Source organism: Hyla sarda, chromosome 7, assembly GCF_029499605.1.
Source record: "Hyla sarda isolate aHylSar1 chromosome 7, aHylSar1.hap1, whole genome shotgun sequence".
NCBI lineage: Eukaryota > Metazoa > Chordata > Amphibia > Anura > Hylidae > Hyla > Hyla sarda.
Genome location: NC_079195.1, coordinates 97,602,607 through 97,630,333, shown reverse-complemented (window position 1 = coordinate 97,630,333; position 27,727 = coordinate 97,602,607). Strand labels below are relative to the sequence as shown.

The window sequence follows — 27,727 nt, the reverse complement described above, 5'->3', positions numbered from 1 at the left end:
TATTGGTCTGACACTAACCTACATTGGATAAATCCCTCCAAGACTGTTGGAACACAAAAAATGATGGTATGATGTGGTATATGGGGTACAAAGATAGTGGGGCCATTCTTCATCAATGGAAACCTCAAGGCCACTGGATATGTGAAATTGCTACATGATGATGTGTTTCCCTCTTTATGCACTGAAGCTGGCACATTCCCTGAGTTTTTCCAGCAAGATGGTGCACCACCACATTATGGGTGTCAGGACCGAGCATTCCTAGATGAACAGTTTCCTGGAAAGTGGATTGGTTGTCGTGGGCCAGTTGAATGGCCCCCAAGGTCTCCTGATCTGACCCCCTTAGACTTTTATCTTTAGGGTCATCTCTAGGCAATTGTCTATACTGTGAAGATATGAGATGTGCAGCACCTGAAACTACGGATACTGGAAGCCTGTGCTAGCATTTCTCCTGCGGTTTTGCTATCGGTGTGTGAAGAGTGGGAAAAGAGGGTTGCATTGACAATCCAACACAATGGGCAGCACATTGAACACATTTTATAAGTGGTCAGAAACTTGTAAATAACTCATGAAAGAATAATGTTACGTTGTTATCATTGTTTTTCTTGTGAAATTCCCAATAAGTTTGATGTGTCACATGACCCTCTTCCTATTGAAAAACAAAAGTTGGATTCAAAATGGCCGACTTCAAAATGACCACCATGGTCACCACCCATCTTGAAGAGTTCCCCCCCTCACATATACTAATGTGCCACAAACAGGAAATTAATATCACCAACCATTCCCATTTTATTAAGGTGTATCCATATAAATGGCCCACACTGTAGTACACAGTGGTGATTAGAGTTGCACAGACAGTGGCTAGACAATTCTATCTGGGCTCCTTGCCCCTTAATGTAGACTCCTGTTTATGTACAGCAGCTGTGTTCCAACAGACAATAAAGAAAATTCTGGTGCTGAGTTCCTTCTATAAATGGCTGGTGGTGGCTGCCACAAGAAGCTGGCACTCACCGTCAATGGCCAACATCAGTGATCATTCTAATGTCAGTCATTTAACACTTTAAAAAGGCAGCATATCAGATTCCGCTTCCTCTTAGGTGACTGATTGGCACCCCATGCAATGTGACTGCGGGGTGCTGATTGGCTATTATGGCAGTCAGAGGCCTTAGCTAGGCCTCCATGCCTACCATAGAAATTCTGGTGATACAGTATGCCTTAGGCAGGCTGTACCAGCAGAACACTGATCTAACTGATCATTGTTATAAAATAAAACTAAAATTATAAAAGAGAGCGCTCCATAGCGTAAAACCAACTGGGTAGATATTGGTGGAAGAATTCTTTTTAAAGCCTCTTACCCCAGGTGGTTGTGTGAACTCACACACAACAATGAACAGCGTATAAGGATTGTTAGAGCCCGGTCTGCAGCCTCCCAACCAAGTAGATAGAGACAAATGGACTTCATCACCTTTCAAGTCCATTTGTCTCATTGTTATACAATGACATGGCATTGATCAGTATAAGCAATCTAATGATTGCTTATAAAATTCCCCTAGAGGGAATTAAAAAGTGTAAAATAATTAAATCAAAAATGTTTTTTAAAATATAAAAACACTCCTAATAAGAATTCTAATCCCTAAAAAAAAATCTAAACAAATAAACACGTTTGGACATTTCTGCACATGGCAAAACCAAGTGATTAAGCTCTTGGGGACGTAGGGCATACAGGTACGCCCTGCATCAGCTGGTCCTTCACCCCTTAAGGACCCAGGGCTAATGGCTATGCCCTGGCTCCCTGGTACTTAAGGACCCAGGGCGTACCTGTATGCCCGTGGGAATTTTGGTCCCCGCCGCGTGCCGGGCGGGGACAGGACCAGGATGACTGCTGAGATCTATCAGCAGGCAAACCATGCACAGACCCAGGGGGTCCTTAGACCCCCCCATGTCGGCGATAGCCGCAAATCGCCGGTGAATTCAAACCAGCGATTTGCGGCGATTCCGGGTCTCCGGTGACCCAGAAAATAGGGGGAATCGGGGTTGTCCAAGACACCCACTATCCCTGCTATTGGTCGTTCAGAAGTGACAACCAATAGCAGATTGAGGGTGGGGTGTTAAAGGGGTACTCCAGTGAAAACCTTTTTTCTTTTAAATCAACTGGTGGCAGAAAGTTAAACATATTTGTAAATTACTTCTATTAAAAAATCTTAATCCTTCCTGTACTTATTAGCTGCTAAATACTACAGAGGAAATTATTTTCTTTTTGGAATGCTCTCTGATGACATCACAAGCACAGTTCTCTCTGCTGACGTTATAATAATAATAATAATAATAATAATAATAATAATAATAACGCTTTATTTATTGTTGTCCTTAGTGGGATTTGAACCCAAGTCCCCAGCACTGCTAACCACTGAGCCACCATGCTGCCCTTAGCATACATCTGCTATGCATGGTTGCTAAAATGGACAGAGATGTCAGCAGAGAGCACTGTGTTCGTGATGTCATCACTGTTCCAAAAAGAAAGGAATTTCCTCTGCATTCAGCAGCTAATAAGGACTGGAAGGATTAAGATTTTTTAATAGAAGCAATTTACAAATATGTTGTTTAACTTTCTGCCACCAGTTGATTTAAAAGAAAAAAGGTTTTCACCGGACTACCCCTTTAACATTCGGTTCCCCCGTTCTGCCCACCCACAGTAGTGCGGGCAGAACGGGGGAACCGTTGGTGACCGGCCCCAGAGGTCACTTACCATCGGCGGCAGCGGAGGTCGGCGGTGATCGGCGGGTGGCAATGACGTGCGGCTGGCTCCCTGGTGCAGCATGCTGCTACCGAAGCCGGTGAGTTGCCTAGCAGCATCTGGAGGGCTACAGTTTGGAGACCACTATACAGTGGTCTCTAAATTGTAACCCTCCAGATGTTGCAAAACTACAATTCTCAGCATGCCCAGACAGCTGTTTGCTGTTAGTTTTGCAACAGTTGGAGGGCTACAGTTTGGAGATCACTGTGCAGTAATCTCTAAACTGTGGTACTCTAGATCTTGCAAACTACAACTCCCAGCATGCCCACATAGCAGTATGCTGTCTGTGCATGCTGGGATTTGTAGTTTTGCAACATCTGGAGGGCTACAGTTTGGAGATCACTGTGCGGTGGTTTCTAAACTGTGGCCCTCTAAAATCTTGCAAAACTACAACTCCCAGCATGCACAAACAGCAATCGACTTTATCACCATGCTGGGAGTTGTAGTTGCATACCTCCAGCTGTTGCTCCCAGCATGCCCTTCGACGATCAGTACATGCTGGGAGCTGTAGTTTTGCAACAGCTGGAAGCACACTGATTGGAAAATACTGAGTTAGATAACAGAACTTAACTGAAGGTTTTCCAACCAGTGTGCCTCCAGCTGTTGCAAAAGTACAACTCCCAGCATGCTAGGGCTGTCAGTGCATGTTGGGAGTTGTAGTTTTGCAACAGATGGAGGTTTGTCCCCCATGTGCAAATTTAATTTTTCATTTGCTCAGCCCACTGTTCCAAAGACCTGTCAAACTCCAGTGGGGTGTAAATGCTCACTGCACCCCTTATTAAATTCTGTGAGGAGTGTAGTTTCCAAAATGGGGTCACATGTGGGGGTCCACTGTTTTGGCACCACGGGAGGCTTTGTAAACGCACTTCTATTCCAACCAAATTCTCTCTCCAAAAGATCAATGTCACTCCTTCCCTTCTGAGCATTGTAATGCACCAGCAGAGCACTTGATGTCCACACATGGGGTATTTCCATACTCAGAAGAAATGGGGTTACAAATTTTGGGGGTCATTTTCTCCTATTACCCCTTGTAAAAATTTAAACTTTGGGGAAAAACCAGCATTTTAGTGAAATTTTTTTTTTTATTTACACATCCAACTTTGACAAAAAGTCGTAAAACACCTGTGGGGTGTTAAGGCTCAAAGTACCCCATGTTACGTTCCTTGAGTGGTGTAGTTTCCATAATAGTGTGCCATGTGTTTTTTTTTTTTTTGCTGCTCTGGCACCATAGGGGCTTCCTAAATGGGACATGCCCCCCAAAAACCATTTCAGAAGAACTCACTCTCCAAAATCCCATTGTCACTTTCCTTCTGAGCCCTCTAGTGCACCCACAGAACCCTTCACATACACATTTGAGATATTTCCTTACTTGAGAGAAATTGGGTTACACATTTTAGGGTGATTTCTCTCCTTTTACCCCTTGTAAAAATTCAAAAACTGGGTCTACAAGAACATGCGAGTGTAAAAAATGAAGATTTTGAATTTTCTCCTTTACTTTGCTGCTATTCCTGTGAAACACCTAAAGGGTTAACACACTTTCTGAATGTCATTTTTAATACATTGAGGGGTGCAGTTTTTATAATGGGGTCATTTATGTGGTATTTCTAATATGAAGACCCCTCAAATCCACTTCAAACTGAACTGGTCTTTGAAAAATTCTGATTTAGAAAATTTTGTGAAAAATTGGAAAATTGCTGCTGATCTTTGAAGCCCTCTGATATCTTCCAAAAGTAAAAACATGTCAACTTCATGATGCAGAGCGTTTCAAAGTAAAAACATTTTTGCAACAAATTTTTAAATTTTTCACCAAGAAATGATGCAAGTATCGCCAAATTTTTACCACTAGGAATAAAGTAGAATATGTCATGAAAAAACAATCTCTGAATCAGAATAAAAAGTAAAAGCATCCCAGAGTTATTAATGCATAAAATGACAGTAGTCAGATGTGCAAAAAATGGTCGGGTCCTTAAGGTGAAAATGGCCTGGGTCCTTAAGGGGTTAAGGACACAGGACGTACCTGTACGCCCTGGTCCCTTCTAGCGGGTTTTAATCATTCTCACCAGCGGAGAATGGGTTAAACCCGGTGGGTCTTGGTTGCTACGGGCAGCCAGGACCCATGGCTAATGATGCAGTGATCAAAGTTGATTGCGGCATCTAAAGCGATAGTGAAAGAATCCCGGCAGCTCAGTGGAGCTGATCGGGACTATCACGACAAAATCGCGATGTCCCGATCAGCTTACCGGAAGGGTGCTTACCTGCCTCTCCATTGTTCGATCGGCGATCTACTGCTCCATACCTGCTCAGCAGGCAGGAGCAGCAGAGCGTCGAGAACACTGATCAATGCTAAGCTATGGCATAGCATTGATCAGTGTAAGCAATCAGAAGATTGCATGTTGTAGCCCCCTATGGGGGCTAAAAAGACATTGTAAAAAGTGTAAATAAAGAGTAAAATTTTTTATAAAAGTTAACCCCTTCCTTATTAAAACTTGAAATCACCCCCTTTTCCCATATTTTTAAATAAAATAATGTAATAAAAAAAAAAAAAAATCATATGTGGTATCACCGCGTGCGTAAATGTCCGAACTATTAAAATATAAGGTTAGCTAATCTACACGGTCGATGGCGTACATGTAAAAAAAATACCAAAATCCGAAATTTTTGGTCACTTCATATACCATAAAAATATTAATAAAAAGTGATCAAAAAGTCCCATCAAAACAAAAATGGTACCTATAATAACTACAGATGATAAAAATGAGCCCTCATAATGCCTCGTACGTGGAAAAATAAAAAAGTTATATGGGTTAGAAGATGCCAATTTTAAACATACTAATTTGGGTGCATGTATTTTCAATTTTTTTTTTAAGTATTAAAATAAAATAACAACTACATAAATTGGGTATCCATGTAATCGTATGGACCTACAGAATAAAGATAAGGTGTAAATTTTTACCGAAATGTGCACTTCGTAGAAACGGGAGCCACTACAAAATGGCATATTTTTTTTTTTACTTCAGCCCACAAAAATGTTTTTTTTCTTTCGCCGCAGGTTAAATTCTAAAATAAGTGATGGCATTGCAAATTGCAATTGGTGATGCAAAAAACAAGCATTGATATGGGTCTGTAGGTGCAAAATTAAAAGCGTTATTATTTTTAGAAGAGAAGGAGGACAACAACGAAAATGCCAAAACCTAAGAGGTTAATAAATTAAACATTTCTGATTCCGCACATTGAATGACATAAATGGAAAAGAATACAAAATAGATAAAAAGAATAAAAAATATAATAAAAAGCGATTAATAAGTCTACTCCAAAATAGTACTGATAAAAACTACAGATCAAAGGACAGAAATTAAAAAAGTTATTTGTTCAAATTTTTCACAGTAGTAGAATAAAACAAATGCAATATAAACTGGGTATCACTGTAATCTTACAGATCTTAAAGATAACATGCCAGTTTTACTTAACAGGGCACTGTATGAAAGCCCTCAAACTTTGCAAAATTGCATTTTATTTTAAATTCCCTTCCCCCCTCTCCAAAAAATTAAAAATAAATAAATGGTTTTGCAGTATAATTTATAGTAAAGTGAAAGGTGACTTTATAAAGTTCAATTTATATGGCCTTCATATATCCCTCTGGATGGAAAAATCAGAGTTATGACTCTTAGAAGATACGGAGGAAGAAATGAAAATGTAAAAGAAAAAATGGATAAACTTCTTTATTCTCCTACTGGAAATAAAAACAACTAGGTAAAAGCCTAAAAAAAACCTTGCATATATCACCTACAAAGCATTCCCTCACCCTACAATGATAACAACAATTATAGATGAAAAAAATCTATTTTATTGATAACATTATTCAAAATGAAACTGAAAAATTTAAAAAAACTTGGGTATAAGGGGCTATGGCCTAAATTCAGGGGGGCCACATGTGAAGCCAAGTTAATCGGCCATTGGTGTGTGAGTTTGACTGGAACTGCTGCCTATCCACTGGGGCAATGTCATTGAACAGTATGCCAGTGAGGGCTTCTTTGCTCGAGAAGTGACAGTAGACATAGAGGCTGGAGTGGCTTTTCCATTGTAGAAGAAGTAGACTATAGGTTGGAGTGTGTGACATTGGGCCATTGGAACACTGTACATTGAGTATCCTTACACACCCTTTTGGGATTCCCATTAGGCAACAGTTGTTACCTTCACATCAAAGAGCAAGGCTTGGAGAATCACGAGCGGACCTCAGGGAATTGTTGTTACCTTAGTGTAGTTGGCTGGGATAATCTAGCCATGGAAATGAACAGCCTATAGAACACTGTACATGCCGAGTGCATTAATCAGCCTGGGGAGTGGTCAATTCTGAGGACTTTCCTGGGTCGGTGAGAGACATCAGCCTGGGAGGGAGCCAAGGCAGCTTGAGTATTCCTAAACTCCAATCTCAGAAAGGCTGCAGCATCAGAAAGGATGTGTGAGATATCCTCTAAGGAGGGGGTGGTAAGTAGTATGTAATGTAATATGAGGTTGGCTGCCTTGTGGTGTGTAATGGTTCAGTACAGACATGTAGTCAGGGGAATATGCAGTCAGCTGAGGAGGAGGAGAGGAGACTCCTTGGCAAGCTCAAAACACTAGCCAAGCACTCTTATTGCTGCCAACATAGGAGAATGAAGACGGCACTGACCAGTATTGGTGCAAAAATGGTAACTCATTATTTACAGCAATGCAACCGGCAGACAGACAGCATCGGGATGAGGGACACCACGAGTGGCATCCCTCATACCAATGCTGTCTGTCTGCCGGTTGCATTGCTGTAAATAAAGAGTCACCGTTCTTGCACCGATACTGGTGAGTGCCATCTTCATTTTACTATGTTGGTTATCATGGACATTTTCTCTGATTGAGCATCCTGGTAGACTGGAACTGTGTCAGGTGCCCATTAGAGCTGTACGGGATTGAAGCATTATCATCACGGCTGCTGTGTCGAACTCTTTTTTTCTATTGTGCTTTGTAACTCTTATTGCTGCTCTTGCCTATAACAAAAATAGATGTCACTAATATTTAGTAGAACAAAAACGAATTTGGCTGTCTTTTGTGACCTCAAGCTGTTCCTATCTTTTTTCTTAGTAACCAATAATTAGATTTTATACTCTGTACTTTACAGTAGAACCATCCGACCTTGTGCTGATACAGATGAGAGTTAAAATTTAAACAAATTTCCAGAAAATGCCTGTTGAGCATTGGACTTGTGGATATCTGCAGAAGCAGCCGGGGTGCTTACATTTTAACATTATGAAGAAAATAATGAATATCAAAACACTATAAAAACACTATCCTACCTAAAATCATTGTCCAGATTTTCACTGAATGATTACAATCGAACTCATTGATATAAACAAGTTGCCTGGAATCTCTTTGAATCTCACAATGTCCTTAGTCTTAATAATCCTGGAAAAGTTATTCTACTTTAGGAATACTGATTCAGAACATTATTTTGGTAGTCATTTAAGAGCTGTGAAGCCCTGACAAACCTACCAATTGTGGCTTGGAGGGGGGGGGGGGGGTCACTGTCCAGGTAGAGAAGGAGGGAATCTATTCACCTATTGTGAGTGACCTGATACCATCTTATCTGTATACTGGTCTCACCTTACATTGTAATCTGCCTGTTATAATAAGAGGGACACTGCTGAAAGTGATCTCTACAGAACAGGAACTTATTATTATTAAGTCAAGTGGTCAGAGTGACAACTGCAGGGAGTATTTTGTCTTATAGTTAGTAAAATAGAAAAATAAAAGAAAATTCCCCAAAATTTGTAATATCTTTCAAATTAAAACTTAATTTAAACAATAGGTAATTTTCTGATGACAGATTCTCTTGATGAAGAGTCAAGTGATCATCACTGAGGAAAGTTACATCTGGCCACACATTTCCCCAACAGTGGCCATAGCATAGGAAATTTAGTATTACATCTTGGCACTAAAACAAATTACAGAACACAAAATACAAAGATGAGTTGGGTCCACTAAAGTGAAAGCTACTCTTTGGGCCCTCAAGGGATGCATCCCAAAGGTGCTCTATTGGATTGAGATCTAGTGACTGTGAAGGCCATTGAATTACAGTGAACTTGTTGTCATGTACAGGAAACCAGTCTGAGATCATGTGATCTTTGTGACACGGTGCATTATCCTGCTGGAAATAGCCATCAGAAGATGAGTAGACTGTGGTGATAAAGGGATGGACATGGACAAGCAACAATTCTCAGGTAGGCTCTCAAGTTTTAAGTGTACCTGTTGCTTTAAAAAGGTTTTGACGTGGCCTAAAGACATGCAAAAAGTTTTTACCAGGCAGGGTCTGAATGCTGAGACCCCAACCAATTATTAAAACCAGCAGGGTGAAAAACCTTGCTGACAACACAATCCCATAGACTTACATTGTAAGTTTGTGTCGCTTAGTGTGCTCTTTTCCCAGCTAGTTCTAGCTATCACTTGCGGTCTAAACACTCAGACCCTGACCGATAAAAACTTTTAACATGTCTCTGTGACAGTAATCATCTAAATGATGATCAGCTGGTACCAAGGAGCCTATAGTGTTCCAAGAAAATGGCAAAGGAGATACAGCGATTGGCACTAAGCCTCCTGGAGTACACATATGTGCGAGGTAATTCGCTATGCACAAGATTAGCAACACAGTTTCTAAAGAGATCTCCTGGAGCAACTAGATTTGGGGTGCTGAACCACAATGGAAAAGGCAGTGAGCAAACTGTTCCAAGAAAATGTCCGCCCCACCATTATACCACCACCACCACCATTGGCCTGGTTGACTTCATGCTTTCATGTTGTTTTACACCACATTCTGACCCTGCCATCTGAATGTCACAGCTGGAACCAAGACTCATCAGATCAGACCTTGTTCTTTCAATCTTCCTTTATCTAATTTTGGTGAGCCTTGGAGAATTGTAGCCTCAGTTTCCTGTTCTTAGCTGACAGGAGAAGCACCCATTGTGGTCGTCTTCTGCTTTAGCCCATCTGCTTCAAGTTTGGACGTGTTGTGCTTTCTAAGATGCCATTCTGCATACCTTGGTTGTAACAAGAAGTTATTTGAATTACTGCTGCCTGTCATCTCAAACCAGTCTGCCCACCCTCCACTGACCTCTGACATCAACAAGGAATTTTTGTCCACACAACTGCCACTTACTAGATATTTTCTCTTTTTCTGACCATTATCTGTAAACCACAGAGTAATTGTGAGTGAAAATTCCAGTAGACTAACAGAAATACTAAGACCAACCCAAATGGCAACAACAACCATGCCATGTTAAGTCAATTAAAATCCTTTTCTGATGCTCGAGTTGAACTTCAGTAAGTTGTCTTGACCACTTATACATGCCTAAACGCATTGAGTTGCTACCATCTGATTGGCTGATTAGCTATTTGTGTTAACAAGCAATTGAACAGATGTACCCAATGGGGGAGATTTATCAAAACCTGTCCAGAGGAAAAGTTGCCCAGTTGCCCATAGCAACCAATCAGATCACTTCTTTCATTTTTATCAAGGCCTCTGCAAAATGAAAGAAGCGACCTGATTGGTTGCTATGGGCAACTTTTCCTTTGCACAGGTTTTGATAAATCTCCCCCTATGTGTTTGTGTGGGATTCCTCTGGATACTAGAATTGTCTTCTCATGATGGTTGGTATGTTGGTCCTATGTAAGGCCCACATGCAGGAATGTGTGTTATCTAAATGGATCTAATGGTGTTCAATAACATCATTCCTATAAAATGTGTATTAAGCTCCATTATTTCCCAAAGCAGAGGTTAAATGAAAATGTCTTTCCATTAGATGTTTTCTTTTCAGGACAGAGGCTATTGCTGTTCTTAGATACCAGTAGGACCCAGTTAGGATATAGCTTTCCAAACACAATGGTCGGTGAGCTGTTGCAGCTTTCCAGAGCTTATAGTTAGACCAAATTCTAAAGAAAGTACTTGTTTTTGTTTGTTTTATGTAAATGAAGCTTGAAAACAATGGGTACGTTTTGAAATGGGAAAAAAAGATGACTTTTACGTATCTTAGTTGTTAAAAATGTTGTCTGCAGTCTTCATTCCCCCATTCCTTTTTAAGCCTTTGATATGCAATTTATAGCTTGCTTGTATGGTAGACACTGGAGAATATAATGAGGTTATGCTGGGTGTAGTAGTCCCTGTTATATACAGATTGGTAAATAGAGTGTCAGTAGCAAGAAAAACAATTAATACAAACTGTGCCAATTTAATTAAAAAAATAACTGTTTTATTTTTTTCTTGGTTGTTACTATGTTTATTTATCTATGGTTTTGGTCCTCTCTCTCTTGGACTCAATTGTCTCTTATTATTGTGTGTACTCCCATACTTAGCAGGGGGATAGCTTTACAATTGTATAAAAAATACATGTTTGTAACGGTTTCATAAAGTATCATGGTGCAGCTCTTTCCCTTGTGAAGAAGTCTCTCTGATGCTTTAATGTACTTTATGTTTTTGTAATTTGTTATTATGTTTGAAAACTCAATAAAAAGATTGTAAAACCTACAATATTGAAGCACAGGAATGAGACTTCTGCCGCTAGGATTCTGTGATATGCTCAACTCCTTTCATAATTTTAGGAAAACACAGATGCTTGAATACAGCTTTGTTAAAGAGTACCTGTCATCAAACCATATTTTCTAAACCAGTGTTTCCCAACCAGAGTGCCTCCAGATATTGCAAAACTACAACTCCCAGCATGCCTGGACAGCCTTTGGTAGCCTTTGTCTGTCCAGGCATGTAATTGTGGAACACCTGGAGGCACCCTGGTTGGGAAACACTGTTCTAAACTAACTCAGATTATATTCCATAACTACTCTCAACACTCCTTGTGCCCTTAAAAATGTTTTCCAAACTTTAACCCCTTAACGACGCAGGACGTATATTTATGTCCTGCGCCGGCTCCCGCGTTATGAAGCGGGATCGCGCCGCGATCCCGCATCATATCGCGTCGGTCCCGGCGCTCATCAACGGCCGGGACCCGCGGCTAATACCACACATCGCCGATCGCGGAGATGTGCGGTATCAACCCTTTAGAAGCGAAGGTCAAAGCTGACCGCCGCTTCTAAAGTGAAAGTGAAAGTGACCCGGCTGCTCAGTCAGGCTGTTCGGGACCGCCGCGGTGAAATCGCGGCGTCCCGAACAGCTGACAGGACACCGGGAGGGCCCTTACCTGCCTCCTCAGTGTCCGATCGGCGAATGACTGCTCCGTGCCTGAGATCCAGGCAGGAGCAGGTAAGCGCCGATAACACTGATCACAGGCGTGTTCATACACACCAGTGATCTGTGTAAAAGATCAGTGTGTGCAGTGTTATAGGTCCCTATGGGACCTATAACACTGCAAAAAACAATGTAAAAAAAAGTGTTAATAAAGGTCATTTAACCCCTTCCCTAATAAAAGTTTGAATCACCCCCCTTTTCCCATAAAAAAATAAAAGTGTAAAAAAAAATAAAAAGAAACATATGTCGCATCGCCGCGTGCGTAAATGTCCGAACTATAAAAATATATCATTAATTAAACCGCACGGTCAATGGCGTACGCGCAAAAAAATTCCAAAGTAAAAAAAATGAGTCCTCATACCGCCCTGTACGTGGAAAAATAAAAAAGTTATAGGGGTCAGAAGATGACATTTTTAAACGTATACATTTTCCTGCATGTAGTTATGATTTTTTCCAGAAGTGCGACAAAATCAAACCTATATAAGGAGGGTATCATTTTAACCGTATGGACCTACAGAATAATGATAAGGTGTAATTTTTACCGAAATATGCACTGCGTAGAAACGGAAGCCCCCAAAAGTTACAAAATGGCATTTTTTCTTCGATTTTGTCACACAATGATTTTTTTCTCCGTTTCGCCGTGCATTTTTGGGTAAAATGACTAATGTCACTGCAAAGTAGAATTGGCGACGCAAAAAATAAGCCATAATAAAAACAGAAAAACCCTGAGTCCTTAAGGGGTTAAAAAGCTCTGTATTATACCTTTCCCCTTGCTCACACTGTGTGAGCACCCTGCAGGAGAAAGTGGGGTTTCCCCAGCAGGCACGATGTCACTGAAGCCTTAGAGAGCTGTGAATTGCCATGGCCCCACACACATCCTGAGTTTGGTCTGCCAGGCTGGGGGGAGACCAAACTAACTGTTTGACTTGTGCAGGGAACAGAACAGAACCACTTAGTGGCCATTTTTTTTAATCACATTAAAAACATACACTGCTCAAAAAAATATAGGTAACACTAAGATAACACATTTTACATCTGAATAAATGAACTAATCGTATGAAATACTTTTGTCTTTACATAATGTGCTGACAACACATGGTGGTCTGGATATGGAGTCACACTCCAAATCAAAATGGAAAACCACACTACAGGCTGATCCAACTTGATGTAATGTCTTTAAAACAAGTCAAAATGAGGCTCAGTAATGTATGTGGCCTCCACGTGCCCGTATGACCTCCCTACAATGCCTGGGCATGCTCCTGATGAGGTGGCGGATGGTCTCCTGAGGAATGTCCTCCCAGACCCGGATTAATGCATCCACCAACTTCTGGACAGTCTGTGGTGCAACGTGGCGTTGGTGGATGGAGCGAAACATGATGTCCCAGATGTGCTCAATTGGATTCAGGTCTGGGAAATGGGCGAGCCAGTCTATAGAATGAATGCCTTCCTCTTGCAGGAACTGCTGACACACTCCAGCCACATGAGTTCTAGCATCGTCTTGCATTAGGAGGAACCCAGGGCCAACTGCACCAGCATATGGTCTCACAAGGGGTCTGAGAATCTCATCTCGTACCTAATGGCAGTCAGGCTACCTCTGGCAAGCACATGAAGGGCTGTGCGGTCCCCCAAAGAAATGTCACCCCACACCATTACTGACCCACCGCCAAACTGGTCATTCTGGAGGATGTTGCAGGCAGCAGAATGTTCTCCACGGTGTCTCCAGACTCTGTCACATCTGTCACATATGCTCAGTGTGAACCTGCTCTCATCTGTGAAGAGAACAGGGCACCAGTGGCGAATTTGCCAATCTTGGTGTTCTCTGGCAAATGCCAAATGTCCTGCATGGTGTTTGGCTGTAAGCACGACCCCCACCTGTGGATGTCGGCCCTCATACCACCCTCATGGAGTCTGTTTCTGACCATTTGAGTGGACACATGCACATTTGTGGCCTGTTGGAGGTCATTTTGTAGGGCTCTAGCAGTGCTCCTCCTGCTCCTCCTTGCACAAAGGCAGAGGTTGTGATCCTGCTGCTGGGTTGTTGCCCTCCTACGGCCTCCTCCATGTCTCCTGATGTACTGGCCGGTCTCCTGGTAGTGTCTCCATGCTCTGGGCACTACGCTGACAGACACAGCAAACCTTCTTGCCACAGCTCGCATTGATATTCCATCCTGGATGAGCTGCACTACCTGAGCCACTTGCGTGAGTTGTAGACTCTGTCTCATGCTACCACTAGAGTGAAAGCACTGCCAGCATTCAAAAGTGAATAAAACATCAGCCAGGAAGCATAGGAACTGAGAAGCGGTCTGTGGTCACCACCTGCAGAACCAGTCCTTTATCAGGGGTGTCTTGCTAATTGCCTATAATTTCCACCTGTTGTCTGTTCCATTTTCACAACAGCATGCAAAATTGATTGTCAATCAGTGTTGCTTCCTGAGTGTCTTATAATTACATAAGGAAAAATATATTAATAGTTTAGTTTGATGACAGGTACTCTTTAAATACAGCTTAGGAGTCAGGATAAGGCTATGTTCACACGGCAGAATTTCCATGCAGAAACCTGAGGAAAAATTCAGCTTGGAAATTCTGCTATGTGAAGTTAACATTGAGGTGAATGGAATTTCCAATGTCCCATTCACAAAGCAAATTTTCCGTTGCAGAAATTCTGCATTCCAGATTCTGCAAAAAAAAAAAAAAAAAATTTTATTTGTGAACAGTTTTTGCAAAATTCCTCAGCAGAGTACATTGAAGTCAATGGGAATTTGAATTTTGTCTGGAATCTGTGTGTTGAGCACAGAAAATTCAGCATACATTCAGTACAAATTCTCCTCACATTCGGCAAGGAATCTTCAAAACTGCAAAAAGTCTACTGCAGATGTGCGCAGATATTAATGTGGTGACGGTGTGATGAGGGCAGATGGAATTACCCTAGGGGCAAATGGCATTAACCCCTTGTGTTCCTGACGCCAAGGCGTAGTTTATCCTCTACACCACCCGAAGGAATACCACTGGATCCTGGGCTAGGCACGGGATCAAATAATGACTCCGACGCCAAGTTACGGAACAAGCTTGGCTAAGCCTACAGCGGTGACCAATGACTTCAGAGACCACAGGACTTGCGGGACTTTTAGTGGACTTGGATAATTTGATGCAGGCCACGCTGACTTGAGATAGGTTGACTTTGACTGACCTGACGGAGACTGACTATACCCCGTTTGTAGCTTACCAGGTTTTGACTTGGACCTGGGGGGTAGTAGATTTGTGGATCCGTGGCTGTGTGGTAGACTTTAGGCCTCCTCTGGTCTCCAGACAAACTACTCTAGAAGGACTTGACCTTAATGCAACTCAGCTAAGCAGGAAGAGCATAAGAGACTGAACTAGCTCCACCCAGGGCTTATATGGGGGAGGCTAGGAGGGGTCCCATAGGTCACCCTTAGGTCACATGGTCACTGGTACCTCACTGGGTTACAATCACATGACACATTTCTTAAAGGCATTACACAATCTATATACATTACACTGTATAACATAGGCATAGAAGCAGATATACAAAGGAACAGGTGCAAGGTGGGCCCAGGAATCACTATTTGGAGGCTGCCTGACAGGGCAGCAAAGGTACAGGGGTGCAACTCCTGTACTGGGCCACCACATTAAAGTATATCTGTCTCATGTCAAAAGTTTTGATCAGTCGGGGTCTGATTGTTCAGACCGAGAAAAGTGCAGCTGACCGAGACAATCCAATAGCCCACATTGTAAGTTTGTCTTTCTTAGCATGCCAATTTCTCAAGTCCAAATGACTGAAACTACTAAAAGAAGATCTTAACAGGTTGATTTACTATGGCGCAAGGTGCAAAATAGGGCTTCAGGTTACTCACCCTTTTGCTGTATTTTGTGACACAGCGCTCGGAAAGGCACATCCAGGGAAGTCCCTCTGAGTTGTCAGACAGGAAGCACTGACCAAGGATAAAGATCAATGTTAGGCAGACTCCTGGGTCTTCATCTAATCTATTCAGACTGCTCTGTAACCCTTTCTGTTTTCAGACAAGAGTCTGATAGAACAAGAGTGAGCACAGATAAGTGCTAGTCCCACCCTAACTTCCTGAACTTTGTCCCAGCCTGTGCTTCAGCTTAGACAAAGATGATGCTGCAGCCAGACAGGATTGTCTTCTGTTTTTTGATAAACCACGATTTCAATAAGAAAGGTGACCCGCGGCTAATACCACACATCACCGATCGCGGCGATGTGCGGTATTAACCCTTTAGAAGCGGCGGTCAAAGCAGACCGCAGCTTCTAAAGTGAAAACTGAAAGTGACCCGGCTCAGTCGGGCAGTTCGGGACCGCCGCGGTGAAATCGCGGCGTCACAAACAGCTGACCGGACACCGGGAGGGCCCTTACCTGCCTCCTCGGTGTCCGATCGACGAATGACTGCTCCGTGCCTGAGATCCAGGCAGGAGCAGTCAAGCGCCGATAATGCTGATCACAGGCGTGTTAATACACGCCAGTGATCAGCATAGGAGATCAGTGTGTGCAGTGTTATAGGTCCCTATGGGACCTATAACACTGCAAAAAAAATGTAAAAAAAAAGTGTTAATAAAGGCCATTTAACCCCTTCCCTAATAAAAGTTTGAATCACCCCCCTTTTGCCATAAAAAAAATAACAGTGTAAAAAAAATAAATAAATAAACATATGTGGTATGTGCCTAAATGTCCGAACTATAAAAATATATCATTAATTAAACCGCACGGTCAATGGCGTATGCGCAAAAAAATTCCAAAGTCCAAAGAAGCTTATTTTGGTCACTTTTTATACCATTAAAAAAATGAATAATAAGTGATCAAAAAGTCTGATCAAAACAAAAATCATACCGATAAAAACTTCAGATCACGGCGCAAAAAATGAGTCCTCATACCGCCCTGTACGTGGAAAAATAAAAAAGTTATAGGGGTCAGAAGATGACATTTTTAAACGTATAAATTTTCCTGCATGTAGTTATGATTTTTTTCCAGAAGTGCGACAAAATCAAACCTATATAAGTAGGGTATCATTTTAACAATATGGACCTACATAATAATGATAAGGTGTAATTTTTACCGAAATATGCACTGCGTAGAAACAGAAGCCCCCAAAAGTTACAAAATGGCGTTTTTTTGGGGATTTTGTCACACAATGATTTTTTTTCCCGTTTCGCCGTGCATTTTTGGGTAAAATGACTAATGCACTGCAAAGTAGAATTGGTGACGCAAAAAATAAGCCATAATATGGATTTTTAGGTGGAAAATTGAAAGGGTTATGATTTTTAAAAGGTAAGGAGGAAAAAACGAAAGTGCAAAAACGGAAAAACCCTGAGTCCTTAAGGGGTTAAAAAAAGTGATTTTAAACAAGTTTAAAATCACTTTTAAATTCGGCCACTAGGGGTCGCCCTCCTAGTGGCCGAATGCATTCATTCGGCAGTGACGTCACTACTGAATTTCGACTCATTTAAGCCTGGCAATGAGTCGAAATTCAGGCACTGCGGTGCTCGCTCCCGCCTGTCAATCAAACAGGCGAGAGCGAGCACGCTGATAGCTGGGGCTGCGCGCATTGGCCAGCTCCACTGGCCTTGCGCACGGCCCCGCCCACCCGCCCCCATTACACTGTCCCTGTGCCCACGAGCGTGATCGCTACCATCACCGTTAGTGGGGTCCCTGTGCCCCCACAGGGTACGGGAACAGATTTAAAAGCCTCGCGCGCAGCTAACGTAGTACTGCGCATGCGCAGTACTATGCAAATAGCGTAGGGCTAATGCCCTACACTATTTGCGTAGTGCTGCGCCTGCGCAGTACTACGCTAGCCGTGAGCGAGGCTTTTAAATCTATTCCCGTACCCTGAGAGCTGACAGGGACGGGGAACAGAGCTGCGCTCACGCTCGGCATTCTTGTGACACCGCTAGTGGGCACAGGGACCCCGCTAGCGGTGATGGTAGAGATCGCGCTCGCGGGGGGCACATTTAACACCGGTAGGGGGCACAGGGACCCCGCTAGCGGTGATGGTAGCGATCGCGCTCGCAAGGGGGGCACATTTGACACCGCTAGTGGGCATAGGGACCCCGCTAGTGGTGATGGTAGCGATTGAGCTCGTGGGGGGCACATTTGACACCGCTAGTGGGCACAGGGACCCCGCTGGCGGTGATGGTGGCGCTCGCGGGGGGCACATTTGACACCGCTAGTGGGCACAGGGACCCCGCTAGTGGTGATGGTAGCGCTCGCACTCGCAAGGGGGGCACATTTGACACCGCTAGTGGGCACAGGGACCCCGCTAGTGGTGATGGTAGCGATTGAGCTCGTGGGGGGCACATTTGACACCGCTAGTGGGCACAGGGACCCCGCTGGCGGTGATGGTGGCGCTCGCGGGGGGCACATTTGACACCGCTAGTGGGCACAGGGACCCCGCTAGTGGTGATGGTAGCGATCGTGCTCGCTGGGGGCATTCTTGTGACACTATGACATTAGACAATAGGGTGCCTCCAGTTGTTTCACAACTACAATTCTCAGCATGGCCAGACAGCTAATAGCAATCAGGGCATGCTGGGAGTTGTAGTTGGGAAACAGCTGGAGGCACCCTATTAGATAAATAACACTCATGCATAGACGATCTGAGGGTGGAAGCAAGCGCCCAGCAAGGCATCAGTGATGTAGCGCCTGTTGGGTAGCGCTGCTTCCTGCCCTGCTTTATAGAGCAGATTTAGAAGCACTAAATCTGCTCTATTAAAGCGATAAAAAAAAATTTGGAAGCCAGGTAGGGGGTTAGGGCTAGATTACTACCAGGTGGGGACATATTAGATTATATAGTACTTGGTGGGAGCTACCCTTTAAACATTACAGAGGTATTTGATTCTAGAGTTTCCTATACATTAGTAGTAAACTTATTCTATGTTATCAGTGGTGGAATACTGGACCATTAGTAGGGTGATGAAATATAGATAAAGGTTCTGTCGTTCTGCTGACTGTACATTTAATAGCTTTAGTCATTGGCACATGGATGTCTAGGTTTATAGATGATTATTAAGTCATTTTGTTCTAACTGAAACACGGCTAGATTGCAATTCATTATGAATTAGTATTACTGTGAATTGGTTGTTTTAAAGTTATTTTAGCAGGTGCTGAGCTTCAGTACAAGTCACCCTTTGGCTGTATTTTGTGACACAGTGCTCGGAAAGGCACATCCAGGGAAGTCCCTCTGACTTGGCACAGGCAGCACTGACCCAGTATAAAGATCTATGTTAGGCAGACTCCTGGGTCTTCATCTAATCTACTCAGGCTGCTCTGTAACCCTTTCTGTTTTCAGACAAGAGTCTGATAGAACAAGAGTGAGCACAGATAAGTGCTAGTCCCACCCTAACTTCCTGAACTTTGTCCCAGTATGTGCTTCAGCTTAGACAAAGATGATGCTGCAGCCAGACAGGATTATCTTCTGTTTTTTGAAAAACCACAATTTCAATAAGAAAGGTGTGTTTGATGAGGCTTGGAGGAGGACGCGCACATCATAGTCGGGTTGATAGCCCACCTCTGGACCTCACCAAGGAGCCCTGTGTGTCATATATTGCTCTGTGCACATTTCTGGCTATGTTCAGCAAGTGAAGGTGGGAACTATCAGAAAATTATCAGCTTGACAAAATGTAGGGAGTCTGGGTGGGACAAGCAGGGACTGCACAGAGCCCTCCTTGTCCTCGGTGCACAGAGCCCTGCTTGTCCTCAGTACACAGAGCCCTGCTTATCCTCACTGTACAGAGCCCTGCTTGTTCTCATTGTACAGTGTCCTGCATATCCTCAGGGCACAGAGCCCTGCTTGTCCTTATTGCACAGAGCCCTGCTTGTCCTCAGTGTACAGAGCCCTGCTTGTCCTCAGTGTACAGAGCCCTGCTTGTCCTCTGTGTACAGAGCCCAGCTTGTCCTCTGTGTACAGAGCCCTGCTTGTTCTCACTACACAGAGCCCTGTTGTCCTCAGTGCACAGAGCCCTGCTTGTCCTCAGTGTACAGAGCCCTGCTTTTCCTCGGTGCACAGAGCCCTGCTTGTCTTCAGTGTACAGTGCCCTGCTTATCCTCAGTGCACAGAGCCCTGCTTGTCCTTATTGCACAGAGCCCTGCTTGTCCTCAGTGTACAGAGCCCTGCTTGTCCTCTGTGTACAGAGCCCTGCTTGTCCTCTGTGTACAGAGCCCAGCTTGTCCTCTGTGTACAGAGCCCTGCTTGTCCTCAGTGCACAGAGCCCTGATTGTCCTCACTGCACAGAGCCTGCTTGTCCTCTGTGTACAGAGCCCTACTTGTCCTCAGTGTACAGAGCCCTGCTTGTCCTCAGTGTACAGCGCTCTGCTTGTCCTCTGTGTACAGAGCCCTGCTTGTCCTCAGTGTACAGAGCTCTGCTTGTCCTCAGTGTAAAGTGCCCTGCTTGTCCTCAGTGTACAGAGCCTTGCTTGTCCTCAGTGTACAGAGCCCTGCTTGTCCTCAGTGTACAGAGCTCTGCTTGTCCTCAGTGTACAGAGCCCTGCTTGTCCTCAGTGTAAAGAGCCCGGCTTGTCCTCAGTGCACAGAGCCCTGCTTTTCCTCGATGCACAGGGCCCTGCTTGTCTTCAGTGTACAGAGCCCTGCTTATCCTTGGTGCACAGAGCCCTGCTTGTCCTCAGTGCACAGAGCCCTGCTTGTCCTCAGTGTACAATGTATATTACAAATATAAATATTATATTATTATCTACATTGAATTAAAAGTTTTTGTGAATGACAGGTACACTTTAACTAAGCCAGCTAATAGATGGCACAATGTTCGACTGCCTTTCTGGGTTTACACTTTCTTAGAATTAAGGTACATTCACAGTCGGATCTTCTATGAATATCTCGCTGGTGGGTAATCCACAGCAAATTACATTGACTTTAGTGGGGTCTGCTGTGGATTCTCTACTGTGGACATACTGCTGCAGAAAACCTGTTGCAGCCTAAACCCGCAGCAGGAAACTCGCAGAAGAGCTGGCTGTGTGGGAAACTCGCAGAAGATTAAGAATTCTGCATGAAAATTCTGCATGAATTTACAGCCAATACACTTTACTGGGATTCTGCTGTCCCAATCGCACAGCAGAATTACTGCTGCAGAATTCCATTGAAGTTAATTGGTAATTAATTTCTGTGGAATTTACTATTTTATAGCCTTTGGCCGGTTTCACAGTGCAGAATTTCCTCACTGCATTGTGCATGAATTTATAGGCAATAGACTTCAATGGGATTCCTCTGTCCCATTCACACAGCAGAATTTCCGCTGCAGGAATTTCATTGAAGTGTATTGGCTATAAATCCATGCAGAATTTTCATGCAGAATTTCCATGCAGAATTCAGTGAAGAAATGTTGCCGTGTGAACCCAGCCTTAGACAGTTTTTAAAAATCTCCCCCATTGTGTTTAAGTGCATGTTAATACAATACATTATAGGTGTTGTGCCAAATGACAAACTCAAGACTGCTACATATGTAACCAGCAACAGTTACCATCTGACATCATGACCACAAAGTTGTCTGTTGAAAATGTTTACAAATGGGTTAGCTTTTTCTTCTTTTTTCAAGTTTTCCTAGATAGAAAACTTACAAATGTAGTTAGTTTGCTTAGCAGGTTTGGAGGTGGTAAGTTTAACCTTTATTAGATTGCGCTGAGTACACAATGTGTAACTAAGCCGGGTAAAAATAAACATTCCAAAAGACGTCTGTTGGTTTAGCTAATAATTGGCGCTGGCCTTCAGCAATATGTAATATCAATGATTGTACTGATGTTCCTGGGCAGGAGATAAGCCTCCTACTGTATAGCCAGTATATGTGCAGCTTTCTAAAGTGCTGATTGTTATTGAATGAATAGTTAATTATCTTTTCTTCCCGACTGCTTCAGTATTTTACATATCATCTGCAGAACCATTAATACTGACCACAGACCTGCAATTATTAACACACCCAGCTCAGCGTTCCTCTATATATATCCTATGGCTTAGGCCTTATGACTGTCCCTACAAGCGGTATGAAGGTAAGAAGCAAAGCAAGATTTGTAAATCAAAAGGCCTCATTTTAAAGTAATATCGGGTATTGACTTAACTGTTCCATAATTGATGATGATTTCAAAAGCTGTTTTTTAAATGTGCCAAAGAGGAACCTGTGTTTGCCAATGGGCATATGGAATATCCTCCTTGCTATTTAAGGAGTGCCCCATAAGGGCACTTGCTAATAGTCCCGATTTTGCAGAACGGTCCTGAATGAAATAACCCCCAACCCAAAAGTGGGCATTTTGGTGGCATTATTTTGGGGACAGGACTTAAATGTCCAGAAATTGCAGTTTAGAATGTTAGTATCTATCAATAGAAGCCTTTATTGCTTACTTCAAGTGAAGAGGTCTCCAAACTGTAGTTGCAAAACTACAACTCTCAGCAGGCCCGGACAGCCGCTGTCCAATTCTGTTCTTGTGAGTACCTGTACAGACCAGGAGCAAATCTCCATAGCAAGCCTTTCCTGCTCCAGACAGTTCTTGACACAGACAGAGGTGGCAGCAGAGAGCACTATGGTGAGACTGAAAAGTACTATACAACTTCCTCAGAAGTATACAGCAGCTGATAAGTACTGGAAGGATTAAGATTTTTAAATAAAAATTACAAATCTGTTTCTGGCACAAGATCACTGGAAAACTTCTACTTTCCTCCGGAGTTCCCCTTTAAAGGGGTACTCCGGTGAAAACCTTTTTTCTTTTAAATCAACTGGTGGCAGAAAGTTAAACATATTTGTAAATTACTTCTATTAAAAAATCTGAATGATGCAAAGTAAATTCCTTTCTTTTTGGAACACTGATGACATCACGAGCACAGTGCTCTCTGCTGACATCTCTGTCCATTTTAGCAACCATGCATAGCAGATGTATGCTTAGGGCAGCATGGTGGCTCAGTGGTTAGCACTGCTGCCTTGCAGTGGTGAAGATTTGGGTTCAAATCCCACTAAGGACAACAATAAATAAAGCGTTATTATTATTATAATAACGTCAGCAGAGAGAACTGTGCTCGTGATGTTATCAGAGAGCATTCAAAAAGAAAAGAATTTCCTCTGTAGTATTCAGCAGCTAATAAGTACAGGAAGGATTAAGACTTTTTAATAGAAGTAATTTACAAATATGTTTAACTTTCTGCCACCAGTTGATTTAAAAGAAAAAAGGTTTTCACCAGAGTACCCCTTTAACTGTCCATTCCCAAAATTTTCATCTTAATGACACATGTCCACCCTTCTGCCAATTAAGGGCTAAGGGCTGTCCTTTCTCCATCCCAGTCCCCAGGGACAAGGAAGAGACCAAAAGCACCTGTCAGAGTGAGAGTTTGGCTTAGCCAGGGAAGGAGTAACATCCCCCAGCTGCAGCTGTAACACCTCCAGTGGATGTCTGCCCCAAACCACAAAATTCCAGGTTATGGCAACAAGATGCAACCTTTCTGGCATGTCCCGCTACAGGGGAAGTACCAACACAAGTGAATATTTCAGGGACAAGAGCAAAGCTGAAAGGCCCTCTAGCAAAGGAAGGACTAGCTTTAGGTATCCTCTGGGTCGGCCTGTTCAAAGCGACAGACTAACATCTGGAGTCTCCCTTCTGGATGTCCTCAAAGCAGTGATGTCTCAGAGTAACCCAAGGAAATGTAGATGATGGAGGGAGAATTGCAAGTTTACTATGGAACAGCCCAGTGAAGACTCCTGAAGAACGTACTCTGGATAACTGCCAGAATAGGACTGCAGCCTAAAGTCTACAGTTTAGTGTATCCTGAGAGCCGTGATGGACAAACCAGGTACCCACAGGAGATACTCATAGCAGTAGATCCTGGGACCGCAAGCCTCTGAGCCTCTGAGCTAAGTCCAGTCAGTCTCAAATCAAGTCTCTCAACAGTTTATTCAGTCTAAAGTCCAGTCAGTCCTTAGTTACGTTGTAGTCTAACATCAAGTAAGTCTAAAGTCTTATGTCTCAAGTGTCAAACTATATTCTTCACATTATTCAAGGAGTCTGTATCATCATCACTGTCTGCTGTTATATTGCATTTGCAACATTAGTAAACAACAAGATGTATTCCACAAATCCTGGCTTTTGAGATATTTATTTTTCCGTGGCTTTGATATTGATAGCTGCTTTAGTGAAGTGGTTAATGGTAGCTGTTAACTACAGGGTTGTTACACTTCTATGTCCGCCACAGATGTTAGATACTCACAAATCTGCCAACCTGCCAGCCAAGTATCCATACTAACTGTCTAACTCACGCTCTTACTTGCCACAATAACATTTATTTGCATTTTTGGGGTAGGGTTGTGCGTATGTGTAAGGGCACATTAACATGAAACAGGCACGTATTATATACCGTAGGATATTAGATCCTCAGTTGGATCTAGATTGCCAGGAGCATCATATTGTGTATGAATGTAACATGTAGCTGATACATTTTTTTTAGGTTTATTTTTGGATGATTGTGAGTGTATGAGGATGGTAATGTGGGCGATAACATTCCTTGTAGAGAACTTTTATTGTAGAAAAGCTGTACTGCTCAGGAAAAATCTCATTGTATGCACTATTCTTTTAAAATGTTCTTGTAAATCAAAATTTGTTATTATAGAATCTGAAAAACTTTACTGCTCAGTATCAACATCTAAGGCTCTGTTTACATTCAGTATTGTAGAGCAGGGAGTCCCGCTGTAACAGGACTTCCTGCTCCTGTACTGTAGCACAGCGGCATAGGCTTATGCTTCACGAGACAGGGTGGGAAGGGTCGGCACTCGGGTCTGTAGTAGTGCCCGCGGAAAAGCTGGATACTAAGAAGGTGAAAAAAAAAATCCTGGCACTCACAATGGGGGAGATTTATCAAAACCTATCCAGAGGAAAAGTTGTTGAGTTGCCCATAGCAACCAAACAGATCACTTCTCTCATTTTGCAGAGGCCTTGTTAAAAATGAAAGAAGCGATCTGATTGGTTGCTATGGGCAACTCAGCATCTTTTTCTCTGGAAAGGTTTTGATAAATCTCCCCAATATCCTTTTGCAAATGAAAGTGTGTTTATTAACACGATAGTAGATAGTCACAAATGACGCGTTTCGGCACAAGCCCTTCTCAGACTGCCCTGGTCAGTCTGAGAAAGGCTTGTGCCGAAACACGTCATTTGTGACTATTTACTATCGTGTAAATAAACACGCTTTCGTTTGTAAAAGGGTATTGTGAGTGCCGGGATTTTTTTTCACCTTCTTAGGCTTATGCTTCAGGCTGTGTGCAATGACATCATGTCACTGTGTGCCGCCTGCAGGAGATGGTCTTGAGTTTCTCCCAGTCCTGAGTGGAGGATGCAAAGGGCCCGGCCCCAATGTGGGATCAGAGGGAAAGTACCGTAAGTGAGATTTATATGGATGTGCTGTCACAGAGAAGATAATCTTAGTCTACCAAGCACAAATTACAGAAAAGACAAATTTTTATTACAACCTATTAAAATAGGATACACCTCATAAAGAAATAGTAACATACACAACAATGTGATTGCACAGTCAACTTGCTACCAGCAAGTAAAAGGTTATAATACTGATAAAGCACATAACATGATATTACACAGTAATTGTGAGTACACACTCCTAGGCAAATCCCTATCACTGGAGACTCAAGAGACGGCTCAGGATAAGGGACAACAGGTAGGAGTTGGTCTGGTGACCTAGATATCCCTGGGCTAAGGTACTCTGGGCCCTAGACCTAGGTGGAATTGACGTCATGATAAGGACAGTCCCACTCTAGAACCTACCCTATCCTATATGGCCCTGTGCTAGGCTAACTAGCTAGCTAAATAATGACTGGCTAGCTAAGGGACAATTCCCCACATATACTGAGGCCCATACACAAAAGCACAAAAAATACCTCCCCCAAGAGAAAAGATAATTATACAACCGGAGGTACAGTAAATAACTGGGTCCCATGCAATGAATCCCCCGCTATGTATAGATAAGTCAGTAGAATATGCTGAGCTAATAACGACGGCATAGGAAACAGTGCCCGATAATAAAAGGCACCAATACAATTATGGCAGTAGTACGTGGAATCAAATTCCACCATACAATCAAGTGCACAAATTATTGTAATATAACATCATAATGATCTCAAGCATGCGTCCAGCAAAGTGATGCATGGTATACCCAGATTCAACTAATTCAGAATGAGCGTTGATATATAACAGATCCTCAATTATCACAATGCCAGAAAATTACTGCTGCATACCAGTGCTTAACACCATTCTAATTCACATGCCATCATGCAAAATTAATTAATATTCAAATCAAGCAGGAAACATAGCAACTATCCATCATAATCAGCAAAATGGACCCAGCAAAAGAAATAAAGATACAATCTTGATAATAAGGATAAACTAAAGGGATGTGATACTTAAAAAGTACCTCTCACAAAATAAACTGTTCTCAACTACTCCTAACACCCCTTCTGCCCTTAGAAAACTATTTCAGAGCTTTAAAAAGCTGTGTATCATACCTTTCTTCTTGCTCGCATAGTGCAATTTCCCAGCAGGCATGACATCACTGAAGTTTACTGGGGGGACCACTTCCACCATTCCATTGTTGCAGTACTGTGATGAACAGAAGACCTCATGCATGTTTAAGTCTGTGCAGATTTCAGTGAGGCTCTCCTTCAGCTGTCAGTCTGTGTAGCTTTCAGTGAGGCTGTCCTTCAGCAGTCAGTCTGTGCAGCTTTCTGTGAGAATCTGTGGAGCTTTCACTTTCTGTGCAGCTGACAATCAAGCTCTGTGCAGAGAAACACTTCCTGAGTTCAGACTCCTGCCAGGTCTGGAGGAAGCAGAACTCACTGTATTAATTGTGGTAGGGAACAGAACAGAGCCACGTAGTGGCTGTTTTTTATATTACATTTTATCAACATATTTATGTTGATAATTTTAAACCAAGTGAATGGGAAAGTGTCTGCTAATTACACAAGGAACACTATATTAAATGTTTTATTTGCTGACAGATACTCTTTTAAGTGTCAGTCGATAAGATCATTCATGCTTTACGCGTTTCCCTATTCACGGTCATCAGGAGAATGACAAGAAAGAAGGATAATGCATCCTGTCGTTTAGTTCCAGACTCCGATACTCAGCTGGAGTGATGGAGTGTCCAATTTTTTTTTCTGGAGGGGTCGTTTATATATGACCTCTTATGCACCTGCATAGACCCTGTCACCACTTAACTGTCACTGTATGGGGTGATATTGGTTTGTGTACAATTGTTCTTATTCAGTATCAGCGTGATGGTATTATCCAGTCACTATGTTAAGGTAATGTTAGAGGTCATGGTTTGCCGCAGTTATTTATACCTTGTATAGTGGATGTTATTTGTGATATTGGGATTTGTGTAGTGGTGTTATTAACGATATAGGTCTGTATATAGTGGATCTCATTCTGTAAGTATGGTAATATTATCCAGTCACTATGGTGGTGTAATGGTACTGCTCATACTGACGGTGGTATAATGGTACTTCTCTATTCCTTATATAGAGTTGTTATTGGTGATATTAGCTTGGGTATAGTGTTTTTTATTTCCTAATAGTATAATGGTATTATTTAGTCACTTCAGTAGTAATATGACATCCTGGGGTGGAGGCATTATTTTATGTTTTTAAACCCCAG

General features: G+C 42.6%; 1 protein-coding gene across 4 annotated transcripts in view; it reads left to right on the top strand.

Moving 5' to 3' along the window:
* The window catches only part of SLC16A12 (solute carrier family 16 member 12), a 201,686-nt gene that overhangs the window by 69,993 nt on the left and 103,966 nt on the right, over window positions 1–27,727 (top strand). Inside the window, exon 1 of one of the 4 annotated variants that reach the window (XM_056529233.1) lies at window positions 10,424–10,462. The exons of the other annotated variants lie outside the window; for them this stretch is intronic. The gene's annotated coding sequence lies outside the window, so the exon portion shown is untranslated. Of the gene's footprint in view, window positions 1–10,423; window positions 10,463–27,727 lie in introns of those variants that run through there. 4 annotated transcript variants of the gene reach the window in all.